Source organism: Alosa alosa, chromosome 1 (assembly GCF_017589495.1).
Source record: "Alosa alosa isolate M-15738 ecotype Scorff River chromosome 1, AALO_Geno_1.1, whole genome shotgun sequence".
NCBI lineage: Eukaryota > Metazoa > Chordata > Actinopteri > Clupeiformes > Clupeidae > Alosa > Alosa alosa.
In genome coordinates, this window is record NC_063189.1 from 432,501 (window position 1) to 447,540 (window position 15,040).

Consider the following 15,040-nt stretch of genomic DNA (forward strand, 5'->3'; position numbering starts at 1 on the left):
CAATTGCTCCATGCAGAATCCTCCATTGTAAATCTCCACATTTTTTGGCTAAGGGTGACTTGTATAGTGCTCTCCACTGGGTCGGACATCATCCCCCCGGTAAACAGTACACCAAGGTGTTTCCCACCCTCTTGTCCAAAGACTTTTTTTGTTAAAAGACTTCACACACAGTTTATATAAACACTTGCCAGTAGCTGGCTTCTGACCCAAAAGAGACAATTGATCAAAAATGCAAGTAAGAACCAGTACAACCTGTCAAATTTGGCTACAATGAAAGATTGGGAAAAAAAGGATCATTACAGTCTGAACTGCACAGCCCCTCTGAAGTGGTCTGCCAACAACTGCAATTGTTCTCTTTGTTAGGAGGTCTCGCCATTTCTCAAGTAGCTGAGCTACTATTCGAATAGATCTCATCCCCAGTTGACTGGCAACTTGTTCAGTGTTAACAAGATCTGGTCCTGCTACCTTGAGTAAACCCTCCATAGTAATGACTCCAGACCTAAGAAGGCTATGTGTGATTGTGGGAAGAGACTTTTCAAGAGACATATCTAAAACAGAACCATAGATTAGGGGCCCTTTAAAAGCCAATACAAAGACTCTGTGCTTCCTGTGCTTTGCACTGTTAAAAGGGACCAAACTTTTAAATAAATTACGATAAAACACAGGGAGTTTGTTGATGTTCAATCTTTTGGATCCATCCAAAAACAAAGTTCTGTCCAGCCCCAGTCCATCAAAGTCTGTAAAATGGCACACGCCACATATTTCCAGCTGGAATCCAGAGGCCCCATGAGAAGACGCTGGACTAACTGCAACCTAAAGGCAGCTGTCCTACTTTGTAGGTGCACAAGTCCATGTCCACCTTCCTCTTTAGGTAGGTATAAGATGCTCTGTGGAACCAGTGAAGTTTATCCCAGAAGAAATCCACTAGGATTGACTGGATTCTTGACAGCAACTGTGCTGGAGGGTCCACACAAGATAACTGATGCCAAAGGTGGATGCCACCAAATTATTGATAATAAGGACACGCCCCTTGTAGATATCTTATTTAAAAGGAATTTCCATTTATCAAAGCGGCCCTTTACCTTTTCAACAGCCCCATCAAAGTTCTTTTTTGAATAAACATTCATCCCCTAAAAAACACCAAGATATTTAAAAACAATCCTGGCCCAATGTAAGCCAGCTGGAAGACTTGGGCTCATTTAACCATGTCCCGACCAGCATAGCTAAACTTTTGACCAGTTTACTCTTGCTGAGGAAACAACATTAAAATCATCAAAAATCTCTAACATAGTGTTTATGTCTCTTTGACCATTCACAAGTACTACAACATCGTCTGCATAAGCTGACAGTTTAAAAACTTTCACACTGGAATTCTCACCCCACCAGCTCTTTCCTCAACTTCACCAATAGGGTTCAATTGCCAGGGGTGTACAACATACCAGATAAGGCACAACCTTGTCAGACCCCCTGTGGACTTTAAAAGGAGCACACAAGTCACCATTAACCTTTTAAATAATCTCAATGTCACAATACAGAACTCTAATCATATCAATAAACTCAGGGCAAAACAAAAGGCTGCCAGAGCACTCCACAAATAATTGTGCTCTACACGATCAAAAGCTTTTTCTTGGTCAATGGATACTAAGTGAATTCCAGGTTAAACAGCTTTACCTACATCAAATATATCCCTGATCAATGAAATGTTGTTTTGAATCAGCCTACCTGGCACACAGTAGGTCTGGTCAGGATGGACAACCTGCTCCACAACTTCACTCAATCTATTAGCCAACGCTTTAGAGAGCAATTTATATTCAGTACAAAGGATTGACACAGGTCTCCATGATTTTATGTCATTCAAATCCTTTTTTGGGAGCAAAGTGAGTATTGCCCATCCGGCAGCTCAGTGGCAACCGCCTCCTGGCAAGACTGTCGCTGAGAACAGTCAGCACATCCTCACCCACTTCTGACCAAAAAGGACTTATAAAGTCCACCGTAGACCATCCAACCCCGTGCCTTTCCACACTCCATACTCTGGAGGCTCTCTGCAGCTCCTCTAGGGTCAAAACCCTTCCAAGGACTGCATTCGCCTCTTGACACCTGGGGTAGGTTCTCAAAGAAGGACTGGTCATCCACCTGAATATCCGAGCCTCACTCTTATATAGGTCTTCGTAAAAACTGACTGCTCTCTGGACGTGTTCAGCCAGATTGGACAACAGAACTCCATCCTCAGAAAGCAGTGGAGTGAATGAACCTCCTCTGTCCATTCTTTTTTCCAAATTAAAAAGAATTTAGAAGGAGCGCCCATCAATTCCACACTCTGAAAGGGACCCTGACCAGAGCTCCCTGTGCCTTTATGCCTAGCAGGTCAGCCAATGATTTCTGCCGCACTAACATTTGCTGTATAAGTCTGGTTGCCAGTTTGTTCAGCCAAATGCTGGAGGTCAATTATTTTTTCAAGTTTCACCATTGAACGAAGTTATGTCCCTTGTGACACTGAAAGTATAATCCTGACACAGTTGTCTTATTTGTGACTTACCAAAGTCCCACCACTGTTGCAACGAGCTAAAAAAGATGGCTTTGTGTTCTTAAAATCCTGCCAAAACAGTTTAAATACCTCTCTAAAATGGCCATCCGATGACAAGTTATTATTAAAATGCCAATGAGCACTTTTAGGCTTTACAGGAACTCAAAGAAAGAGAGAACAAAACCAAACTGTGGTCTGAAAACCAACTGGGATGATAAGCACATTTCAAACAAGCTCAGCTGATGCTTAAAACCATAAAACCTGTCCAGTCTAGCCAATGACAAAGGTTATTGTGGGTGAACCCATGTGTATTGCTTCTGAGTACTGTGAAAGTTCCTCCAGACATCAACAAGCTCATTTGCATTCTCATCTACTGTTCTATGAGTCTTCTCGTGGAGGGCATGTGTGGCTCTACATGATTCCTATCCATTGCATTTTTCAGTACAATTAAAATCACCTCCCAGGAGTAAAATCCTCAGATTCACAATTGCATAGAGCATCATTTAGCATATTCAAGAAAAAAGCATTCTATCAATTGGTGTAGTGGGTGCATAAACACACAAAAAACAAAGAAATTGTTTTCAATTGGGCTCTGACTTTTGAGTCTACCCTTGACTAATTCCTCAGTCTGGTAAGGAAATGGGAGAAGGTCCGAAAAACAGAATGGCAACACCACCACTATTGGAAGTGTTGTGACTTAAAATAGACAGGCCATCAAACTCACTTGCCCAGTCAGCAGCAATTGAGGCATCTGAGGAGTTTCTTGAGCAAGAAGCACATCAAATCTATTCTTTTAATCGCTTCAAACAACAAGGCTCTCTTGCTTCTTTCCTGGCCCCATTTAAATTTAAAAAGCAATTTTGATTTCACCCATGATAAAAAGAAAAAAAAAAAAGAGTTGTGTACACGCCATCATCATAATACATGTGAAAAAATAGACCAACATCAGACATCGCTATTTAACAAAAAGCGTTAATCTTGGTCAATATCTTTTTGAGGCGGAAGCATTCTGGTTTGTGAAGCAGCCCTCACCCAAAAAAAAAAGATTTAGTTTTAAGTATTGAACTGCTCCACATCAGGGAAGTAGTCGCCAATCCCAATTTTCTCATATGTTTTGTTTTTGTCAAGAAGGATTTTATGTCTTCCACACTATAATCGCAACTAGCAAACCCACTATGAGTAAGCTACAGGTAACGCTACAGTCAGAGAAAATCACTTTTCGTATTCGTTATCTGTGCCGCTAAGATCTGTTAAATTATCGCTCTTTTTTAGTCCTTTTAGATCTTTTTTTTTCTTTTTTTGGGGGCATTTTAAAAAACATTTTCCTCCGCCTCCATGAGGGATTCATCTAGAGACGCAAGAACTTGGTCATAATTGACAGCAGAAGCACTGCTCTGCGAAGTTCTGTGTGGACTGACTCTCAGATTCTCCGCGCCAAGGCCATCTGTGGGAGAACTTTGTTCTCGCCTACTGGCTTATCAATCGGGTTACCCCCCGCTAACCTCTTCCCCGCAAAGGGAAGCATGATCTGCCCCTACTGACTCGGCTGAGGCAGGCCGAGGCCCACTGGACCAGGCGGGTGCTGCAACCGCAGCAGTAGGCGCACCCATTTCGGCAGACTGCTCATCTACCACAATTTCATTAGGCATAGGCCTACTGGTGTTTTAAAATTGATTTATTTTGCACATCCTCGGAATTCCCCTTTGCCTTAGGACATGCGAACAAGGTGCCCTGATTGCCCACAAAAAGCACTTTAATGACACTTGTTGAGCATGAATAACTAATCCTAGTTATCCACCTTCCGTTTAGAGTTAGGTCCAAATCATCTTTGTTATCTTTTAGAATCATAAATACCGGATAAAACCTGAACGGCGACTCACGGTTTCAGAAGTGGGATTTGCTTCCAATTGGGAATCTTTTTAATTGCGGAAACCAATTTACCATACCGTGATAAAATTTCAGCCAAAGCCTCATCTTTAATAAATGGGGGAACATTTGACAAAGTCACTTTCTTTGATGGAGTGGAGGAAAGGACGACAGTAAAAAATGCAGGTAACCAACCCCCCCCTTCAACCAGCTCATTAGCCAACTCAACTAAATTGCCCAAAAACAGCACAATCGCATTGTTCATGCGGGCCGCTGACAGAATATTGTCATGCCCTACAACTTCTCCTGCTGCTAAACTACAAACCTCTACACTGGCATTCGACAAGCTTTTAACAGCATGATCACCAGTAAGTTTTCAAAACTCTCCATACCGCAGGCTTATGACAAACACACTGGAAACAGGCGTCCAGGTAAAAACAAGTAACAACAAACCCACGCCAGTGTTACTTATACTAACCCAAAACAGAACCAACCCTTAACACTATAAAATAGCCAAAATAAATAAATAATAATAATAAGGAGATAGAAAGCATAGCAAAAGATAGACAAACACGTTCATGAAATAACAGTCACACTCCCGACCAACCCTCCACTAAAAGGCGTCAAAGAGAGAGAGAGGAAGAGTGGAAAATCGAAGGATCAGGAGAATAGAAATGAGAGAGAGGAAGATGGAGAAAGAGAGAGAGAGAGATGGAGAGAGAGGAAGAGTGGAGAGAGATGGAGAGAGAGGAAGAGTGGAGAGAGAGAGATGGAGAGAGGAAGAGTGGAGAGAGAGAGATGGAGAGAGAAGAGTGGAGAGAGAGAGATGGAGAGAGAGGAAGATGGAGAGAGAGGAAGAGGAGGAGAGAGGAGGAGAGAGGAAGAGTGGAGAGAGAGAGAGATGGAGAGAGAAGAGTGGGAGAGAGAGAGATGGAGAGAGAGGAAGAGTGGAGAGAGAGAGAGATGGAGAGAGGAAGAGGAGAGAGAGAAGATGGAGAGAGAGGAAGAGTGGAGAGAGAGAGGAAGAGTGGAGAGAGATGGAGAGAGAGAGGAAGAGGAGGGAGAGATGGAGAGAGAGGAAGAGTGGAGAGAGAGATGGAGAGAGAGAGGAAGAGGAGAGAGAGATGGGAGAGTGGAGAGAGAGAGAGATGGAGAGAAGAGTGGAGAGAGAGATGGAGAAAGAAGAGTGGAGAGAGAGATGGAGAGAGGAAGAGTGGAGAGAGAGATGGAGAGAGAGATGGAGAGAGAGAGGAAGAGGAGAGAGAGATGGAGAGAGAGATGGAGAGAGAGATGGAGAGAGTGGAGAGAGAGATGGAGAGAGAGGAAGAGTGGAGAGAGAGAGAGATAGAGAGGAAGAGTGGAGAGAGAGGAAGAGTGGAGAGAGAGATGGAGAGATGGGAGAGGAGAGAGAGAGAGAGAGATGGAGAGAGAGAGAGGAAGAGGAGAGAGAGGAAGAGGAGAGAGAGATGGAGAGAGAGAGGAAGAGTGGAGAGAGGAAGAGTGAGAGAGAGGATGGAGAGAGAGAGATGGAGAGAGATGGAGAGAGGAAGAGAGAGAGATGGAGAGAGAGAGAGATGGAGAGAGAAGAGTGGAGAGAGAGATGGAGAGAGATGGGAGAGTGGGAGAGAGAGATGGAGAGAGAGAGAGATGGAGAGAAGAGTGAGGAGGAGAGATGGAGAGAGAGAGAGAGAGAGAGATGTGGAGGAGAGAAGAGTGGAGGAGGAGAGATGGAGAGGAAGAGGAGAGAGAGGAAGAGAGATAGGGAGAGAGAGAGGAGATAGGAGAGGAAGAGTGGAGAGAGAGGGAGTGGAGAGAGGAAGAGTGGAGAGAGAGATGGAGGAGGAGAGATGGAGAGAGAGAGAGGAAGAGTGGAGAGAGATGGAGAGAGAGAGAGGAAGAGTGGAGAGAGAGGAAGAGTGGGAGAGAGAGATGGAGAGAGAGAGAGAGGAAGAGTGGAGAGAGAGGAAGAGGGAGGGGAAGGGGGAGAGAGATGGAGAGAGAGATGGAGAGAGAGGAAGAGTGGAGAGAGAGATGGAGAGAGAGATGGAGAGAGAGGAAGAGGAGAGAGAGAGAGTGGAGGGGAGGGGGGGGAAGAAAGAGAAATCTAGTCCCAGGAGTCTCATATGCCCTCATGCTGTACATATGCCATCTCTTTCCCACACTCACACACACATACTCACACTCATACACACACACACACACTCACACATACATACACACACACACACTCTCACACACATACTATACACATAGACACACACTTTCTCTACACACACACACATTTTAAACATTTTATCATTATTTCAAACATGACACACACCTTACATTTTACACACATATTATACATACCTTTTATTATTATTATTATAATAAAAACATTTCTATTACATTTCAAAACATTTTTATTAATCTTTATTACTTGGATAATTATTACATGCAACATTTTTAATATGACATGTCATCTTTATTAATCCACACACACACATACATCTTACATTATTACATCTTACATTTAAACATTTAATACACCTGACATTATTATTACACTCCTGACATTAATAAAAACATTTTATTACACTTATTAGAGATGGAGAGTGGAGGAGAGGATGAGAGAGAGAGAGAGATGGAGAGAGTGAAGAGTGGAGAGAGATGGAGGAGAGAGAGAGAGAGATGGAGAAGAGTGGAGAGAGAGATGGAAGAGGAGAGGAAGAGAGATGGAGAGAGAGAGAGGAGAGGAAGAGGAGGAGGAAGAGGAAGGATGTGCCCTTCAGGTGCTTTTACATGCAGGCACACACATGTACACACACACACACACACACATGTACACACACACACACACACATACGCACGCAAACGATGCTTTCGTAAGGCGCACAGCATCATCAAAGACTGTTCTCACCCCAACCACAGACTCTTCACAACCCGTGTAAATAATAGTGTTTTGATATTTAATTGTATATTTATCATCGTGTATTTTATATCGTGTGTGTGTGAAAGCGGTTAACGTTAACGTTAGCAACATGGTGCAGTGGTGCCCACCTGACTGTCATCCTATGCTGTCATCACTGCTCCAGTCGGGACTGATGCATGGACGGTGCATGGTCTGCCTCTTGGACCACCATATTCAGTTTATTAATTTGTCGTTAATTATTACACAAAATGTTCATTAAATGCACAAAGAAGTATTCCTAGGTTAATGATTGATATGAATCATACAGTATGAAGGCTACAGTAGCCTAGCTAATGTTAACTAGCAACATTAACGTTACCAACCTCCCTGCTTAACCCACCACAACTTTGTAGGTCTTATCCCTCATGCTGGCCCTTACAAAACCCACAAGCTGACTCTCAGACACACAACAGTCAATAATGTGACCCGATTTACACTGTGACCCCTTTGGACACTCACTAAAACATAATATATTTCATACCTGTGTTGCAGCATGTAGGCTAATGTTAGCTACATTATGTAATGACATACAATGTCGGAATGCTAAAGGTTAGCCTGTCGGGTACCTGAAAAAGTTTGAGTGTTTAAACTAACATTTACAGTGGTCTATTTGATAGTGTATTGGCCTGACTAAGTTCGTGTGATGTATAAACCACAATCCTTGTTGATACAAGTACCAATATTCGATCAAGAAAGTTTTTAATCACATTAAGATTTTCGCCATAGGCAGTAAAAGACTCCGCCATCTTTGTCAATAATTTTTGCAGAGAAAGTTTCAAACTATGACCATTACCGGCTTTTCCACCAATCAGAGGCATCACTATGGGATTGTGGGATTGTTCAGGATTGTGGGTAATGAAGTACTTATCCAAGAGATCGCGAATAAAAGGCATTTATCTCAAAACAAGGTTAGTGCCCCATGAACTCTTGGCGTCTATATGAGCATACAATCGCTTAGTACAGCCGTAGCTGGTTTTAAGTCTACCACGTGCAGTTCAGTTTTTATGGCTTATACCGCAATTGTCAATGGAGAAATTGCATTGAATGTTTACTTCCGGCATCGGCTGTGGGCGGGACTGTGCAGCCCTATAGTGTTCTACTGCACTACCCTATCCCACCCATAGTGTTCTACTGCACCCTATCCCATCCATAGTGTTCTATTGCACTACCCTATCCAATCCATAGTGTTCTATTTATATTTATAAAATGTCCATACTGTAATAACACTTACACATAGTAATATTCTACTGCTCTTCATACTGCATATACACTCATTGTTACTACTCTTATAATGTTACTGCTACTACACTGCACATATCTATATTATTACACTGCACATATCTATATTATTACACTGCACATATCTATATTATTACACTGCACATATCTATATTATTAAACTGCACATATCTATATTATTCCATATCTATTATTACACTGCACATATTTATATTATTACACTGCACATATCTATGTTATTACACTGCACATATCTATATTATTCCATATCTATTATTAAACTGCACATATCTATATTATTCCATATCTATTATTACACTGCACATATCTATATTATTACACTGCACATATCTATATTATTAAACTGCACATATCTACATTATTACACTGCACATATCTATATTATTCCATATCTATTATTACACTGCACATATCTATATTATTCCATATCTATTATTACACTGCACATATTTATATTATTACACTGCACATATCTATGTTATTACACTGCACATATTTATATTATTAAACTGCACATATCTATGTTATTTATTACACTGCACATATCTATAATATTCTACTCTTATAATGTTACTGCTACTACACTGCACATATCTATATTATTACACTGCACATATCTATATTATTCCATATCTATTATTACACTGCACATATCTATATTATTCCATATCTATTATTACACTGCACATATTTATATTATTACACTGCACATATCTATGTTATTACACTGCACATATTTATATTATTAAACTGCACATATCTATGTTATTTATTACACTGCACATATCTATAATATTCTACTCTTATAATGTTACTGCTACTACACTGCACATATCTATATTATTACACTGCACATATCTATATTATTACATATCTATTATTACACTGCACATATCTATATTATTACACTGCATATATCTATATTATTACACTGCATATATTTATATTATTGTACTCTTATAATGTTACTGCTACTACACTGCACATATCTATATTATTACACTGCATATATTTATATTATTCTACTCTTATAATGTTACTGCTACTACACTGCACATATCTATATTATTACACTGCACATATCTATATTATTACATATCTATTATTACACTGCACATATCTATGTTATTACACTGCACATATTTATATTATTCTACTCTTATAATGTTACTGCTACTACACTGCACATATCTGTACATACGGTACATATAGATAGAGATAGATAGATAGATAGATATATAGATAGAGATAGATAGATATTTATCTGTACGGTTCATACTGAATATAAAAGACGGTGAGAAATCTGGGCGTAATAATTGACAGTGACTTAAGTTTTGAAAGCCACATGAAAGCTGTGACCATGTCAGCATTGTGTCATCTTAAGATCATCAGCAGACTGAGAGATTTGATGGCAAAACAGGAGAAACTCATAAATGCTTTTCTTTCCAGTAGGGTTGACTACTGCAATGGGCTTTTTACTGGACTTCCAAAAAAAAAAACATCATGCGGCTCCAAGCAGCTCAAAATGCAGCCGCAAGTGTTCTTACCAAAGCCTAGGAAACAGACAATATTACACCCATTCTCAAATCCCTGCATTGGCTTCCACTCGCATATAGAATTGATTTTGTACTGCTTCTTGTTTTTAAATGACTTAATAGACTGGGGCCGAAATACCTGTCCGACATGCTAAAGCCATGTTCCCCCCAGGCCTCTGAGATCTAAGGAACATCCCTGTTAAAAAGCCCCCTGACATGCTAAAGCCGTATTGCCCCCAGGCCTCTAATCTCTGTACTTGGGAACCTCCCAGTGCACAGGAACCTCCCAGTGCATAGGAACCTCCCAGTGCACAGGAACCTCCCAGTTAGGGGTCGACCAATTATCGGCCGGGCCGATTATTAGGGCCGATATTTAGCATTTTTATAATAATTGGTATCGGTCATTTTTTCCACCGATAAGCCGATATTGAAATGGATAAAGAATGAATCGCGCTACTTTGTCTGTAAAGCGTCTCTCACTCCCTGCATTTGCTACTCTGTGGTCAAGAGCATTGTCCCTAGACCGTCTGATTTGTTAGTTAGCACGAATGCAGCCAATCAGGATCGAAGACTGAACACAGAGAAAGTTTAGGATTCTCACTGAGGCAGAGTGTAGATGGGCTTCAGCTGTACGGAGCTATTTTTCGAAGGTAAGGAAGGTACCTTACATTGCTGAAGTTGCAATGAATCACAATCATCTACACTGAAGTTACAAAAACACCACTTTGGACGCTATTGTCTCTTTGATCCGGATCAATAAGTAAAGCACCTGTCATGGTTTTGGGACTTTTTGGCGGCCTCTGGTGGTCATTTGTTTTAACACATGCTTTGTTAGCCTTAATTCTATGTTATTCATTTCACCTGTGTCCTGTTACCTCTGTCATGTGACCTGACCATGTGGTATTTAAGCTCTGCTCCTGCCATGCCCTTTGCTTAGTCTTTGTTTGACATTGCTTTGTTACATTGCCTAGCCTTGCTACTGAACCCTGTTTGCGTCACTCTGGTACTTTCGGACTTTCGGACTTTCGGACTTTCGGACTTTCGGACTGTGTCTTGGATTGCCCCTGTATGGAATACTGTTTGGACTAAATCTCTACTTTGTGGAAAAAACTGAACTTTGTTAAGGTATCGTTGCAAAGTTGCCTCTGTTTGGATTTTTCTCTCCTTTGTTGGATTTTGTGATCTCCTATGTGTTTTGGAATATAAGCTTCATGTTGGAATAAAGAAGAAGAGTTATTGTCTACATAGTCTCTGCACTTGAGTCAACCCAACTGCTGATGGCTCATTAGGTAAAGAGTCAGTACTTGAATCCAGAGGCCCGGGTTCAATCCCTGAGCGTGACAGCACCCACTTCCTTCATTTAGCGAATTCCCGATTGATGAACGTTAGTTAGTTTAGTTTAGCCTAGGCTACTCGGGTGCTGCACGTCGGGAGTTCTTTGCCTCTGCCTCGTCCATTAATTGTGAATAACGGGACACCTCGGCTGACGTTATCCCTTAGGCCTACATAGACAAGTCCTAAATATGCGATAGCGAACGTCAAAAAGTCTAGTTGCTCCTTTTTGAAACGGACTGTCAGAAAAGACTAGGCTACAGGCACCCAGGGCCAGCCGTAATTTAATTCGACCTGAAGTAGGCTAGCCTAAAACGTGGCCTGAGCTGGCTATTAACGTGCCTTTTAGGCTCACCAAAGTGTAGCCTACACATGGACACAAATTGCATGCTTAAATAGCCTAAGAACTATTTTAAAACTGTTAAACTGTTCAACCGTAACACTTGCCATCACGCATGCACCTCTTCCTCTCCCTCTCCCTCTCTCGTGCACTCACACACACGATGGCAAAGCATCGTCTTTGTGACAGGTCCCTTAACAAGCACATAGCCCATTGTGTAGGCCTAGTCTATGAAAATAATTGCTATCACTCAGTTCTTGGATTAACATGATACACAGGATTTACATGTGATGCAAGTTGAGAGACAATTGTATATCAAAAGAAAATAGAAGTTTGTATAATTAAATGCTTTTGAGTGAATTTTTTTGCAGCATATCACCTTTACTATCTACCCCCCTTTTTGACAACTGACATCGGTTTTACATATTGGTTATCGGCCTCCTGTTTTGGTAATAATTGATATCGGTATCGGCCCTGAAAAAAACATATCGGTCGATCCCTCCTCCCAGTGCATAGGAACCTCCCAGTGCACAGGAACCTCCCAGTGCATAGGAACCTAGTGGGTTGGGGTCTTTTCCCAGTGCATAGGAACCTAGTGGGGTGGGGTCTTTTCCCAGTGCATAGGAACCTCGACTGATGTGTGGGGTCTTTTCCCAGTGCATAGGAACCATGACCGATGTGTGGGGGCTTTTCCCAGTGCATAGGAACCTCGACCGATGTGTGGGGGCTTTTCCCAGTGCATAGGAACCTCGACCGATGTGTGGGGGCTTTTCCCAGTGTATAGGAACCTCGACCGATGTGTGGGGGCTTTTCCCAGTGCATAGGAACCTCGACCAATGTGTGGGGTCTTTTCCCAGTGCATAGGAACCTCGACCGATGTGCATGCCACGGCAGCAGTAGCACCATTTTTAGGGCCCGAGCACCGAAGGGCGCAAGGCCCTATTGTTTTTGTAAGGATTATTATTATTATTATTATTATTATTATTATTATTATTATTGTTGTTCCACTTTTTTGCTCTCCTGTTTTTGAGGTAGGTAACATGGTCGAAAACTCTTGTCACGCATCGCATCGGTGTCACGCATCGCAGTTAGGTACAAGAGCTTGACCCCGGGCGTGGCCCAGGGACTCGCTAGCGCCCCCTTAGGTGACTGATCCCGTGGTTGGCAAATATTTTGAGGTGGTTAACATAATCGAAAAGTCTTGAAATTTAGCATACACATCATGTGTCACACAAAGCAGCAACTTTCGTATGTACAATGCATTAGCCACGCCCAACAGGAAGTGAGATATTTGGGATTTTGTGCAGACTTTTGTGCAGACAGCATATGTGATGAAATATGTGATGAATCATGATGCCAAAAGAGGTGCTTCCCATGGGTGAAAACGCATGAAATTTGGCACACACATCAAGTGATACAGTGAATAGACAGGGATGAAAGCTTGGCACCGGCCATTGCCCAGGAACTCCATAGCGCCCCCTTATGTCACTGTGACTTGTGGTTGGCATGTAGTTTTAGATACACACACCAAATTTGGTGGATGTATGTAACTCCCAAAAACAAACAACTTTTGTATTAACATGCCATTAGCCACGCCCACATGAAGTGAGGTAATTGAGATTTTGTGCGTTGTGGACATGATCAATTTTAACGTACTCCTACTAGACGGTTGATCCGATTCATGTCAAAGTTGGTATACATGACGCCGAGATGTTCCTGATTATAAATTGTGAAGCCTTTTTTTGATATGTTGTAATTTGACGAAATGGCAAAATTATTCATTTTAATGCCCTTCCACATAAACAATAAATGTGTCATAATTCACCATGCATGGCTTGAAATGTTTTAAATTTCACAGGTCATTGAAGACCATGTTAATGATAATATTCACATGCCCATAATGCATGTTTGGCATAGCGCCACCAACTGGCAACAGAAAGAATGACAATTATGCTGATTTCACATAATCAATTTGAACATACTCCTCCTAGACGGTTTGTCAGATTAATTTGAAATTTGGCAAACATTATGCCAAGATGTCGCTGATGTTAAATTGTGAAGGGATTTGTGAATGTTGTAATATATTTTATATGATTTTAATATCTCACCACATAAACAGGAAATGTGTCATAAATCACAGTGCATTGAATGAATGGTCTGAAACTTCTCAGGTTAATGGATATCATGATTATTATGATATCCAGACACCCAATGGGCCTGCCTGGCATAGCGCCACCACCTGGCCAAGCAGGAAATGTGCCAGAAATGGAAAATGCCTTAAGTGATTGATCTGAAACTTTATAAAATATTGGATATCATTATTGTGAGCATATTCACATCGCTAATTCACAGGCCTAGCATAAGCCACCATCTGGCCAAGCAGGAAATGTGCCAGAAATGCTCTATGCTTTGAATAAATGGTCTGAAACTTTTCAGGTTAATAGATATTATGATTATGATGATATCCAGACACCCAGTGGGCCTGCCTGGCATAGCGCCACCACCTGGTCAAGCAGGAAATGTGCCAGAAATGGACAATGCCTTAAGTGATTGATCTGAAAGTTTACAAACATTTTGGATATCATTATTGTGATGATATTCACATGTGTAATTTCAATGCCTAACATAGCACCACCATCTGGCCAAAAAGTGTATCAGAAATGTTCTTTGCTGAAAATGAATGGTCTGAAATTTCTCAGGTTAATATATTATGATTATGATGACACCAAATGGGCCTGCCTTGCATTACGCCCCGACCTGGCCAAGCGAGTAAATGTGGCAGAAAATAAAATACAAAAGCAAATAGCACACGCATCAAATATGTACATTTCACAAACGCACCACGTCGGTGCTTTGTTGGATTCCGACATGTCACGGGTTGCGGCCCGCAGGTGCTCGGACCCGCCATTGCCGCTTGCGGCTATATTTAACATTATCTCTGTAAAAATAATTAAACTTTTGTTTACATTTGCTTAACGTAAACACTGCCAGAGAAGGCTGCAGAGACTGACTACTGTCACGCAACAAATGCCTTCTGGACACACACACACACACAAACAAATGCCTTCTGGACAGATGAGAAGAAATGTTATTAGCAATGCTGATTCTTTTTTATGCTTTCTGATACCTTGAGCTTCCAGTTTGTCAATACACTTCGGTAGCTAGTAACTAAATAGCAACTCAATAGCAATGTCGTTTATGACTTTATGTCCTTGTAATAACGGGCTTCTAAT

General features: G+C 41.4%; 1 protein-coding gene across 1 annotated transcript in view; it reads right to left on the reverse strand.

Annotated features, from left to right (window-relative positions):
- The window catches only part of itpk1b (inositol-tetrakisphosphate 1-kinase b), a 70,581-nt gene that overhangs the window by 48,830 nt on the left and 6,711 nt on the right, over positions 1–15,040 (reverse strand).